This window comes from Monoraphidium neglectum, assembly GCF_000611645.1.
Source record: "Monoraphidium neglectum strain SAG 48.87 unplaced genomic scaffold scaffold04345, whole genome shotgun sequence".
In the NCBI taxonomy this organism is placed as follows: domain Eukaryota; kingdom Viridiplantae; phylum Chlorophyta; class Chlorophyceae; order Sphaeropleales; family Selenastraceae; genus Monoraphidium; species Monoraphidium neglectum.
In genome coordinates, this window is record NW_014009284.1 from 1 (window position 1) to 650 (window position 650).

Below are 650 nucleotides of genomic sequence, written 5' to 3' on the forward strand. Positions count from 1 at the left end.
CCCATGGTGCCCCAATCTTCACCCCCACCCCTGCAGCACTTACGAGGTCAACCTCAACAGCCTGTGGAGTGGCATAGGCCTCATGGAGACGAACCTGCTCAACGCACAGGCGCGCATGATGCATTGGGAGACCGCACGCGCGCGTGCGTGGGGCGCCCCCTGCCGCACGTCGGGCAGACGGAGCACCCGCGCGTCGCAGCTGCGCGGCGCCGGCGGATTGTGTCACATTTCACCGTTTTGACTGGTGGCTTAGGGCTGGAGTGCGACAAGCCGCTGCTGGAGGGGGGTTCGTGTAAAATGCCTGATTGATTGAGTAGTGAATTGATGGTTCATCAATGGTTGGTTGGTCGGTTGGTTGACCGGTTGGTTTAATTGGTTGGTTGGTTGCTTAATTAGTCGCCGGGCGCGTGCTTCACTCCATGACGGCCAAGCGCCCCTCGGCGCCGCTGTCAACCCCTCCTCACAACGGCAACGCACCACACCTGCTACAGCACACAGCCACCGACAGCAACCACCCCGCTCCCTCGCACGGCCGGCCCCCTATACACGAGCAGGAGGAGACGCGCCGGCGGGTGGAGGATATGGAGGAGCGTACCTCGCGCGTCCACCGCAAGCTGGATGTTCTCATCAAGATGGTGATAGGCCTGCAC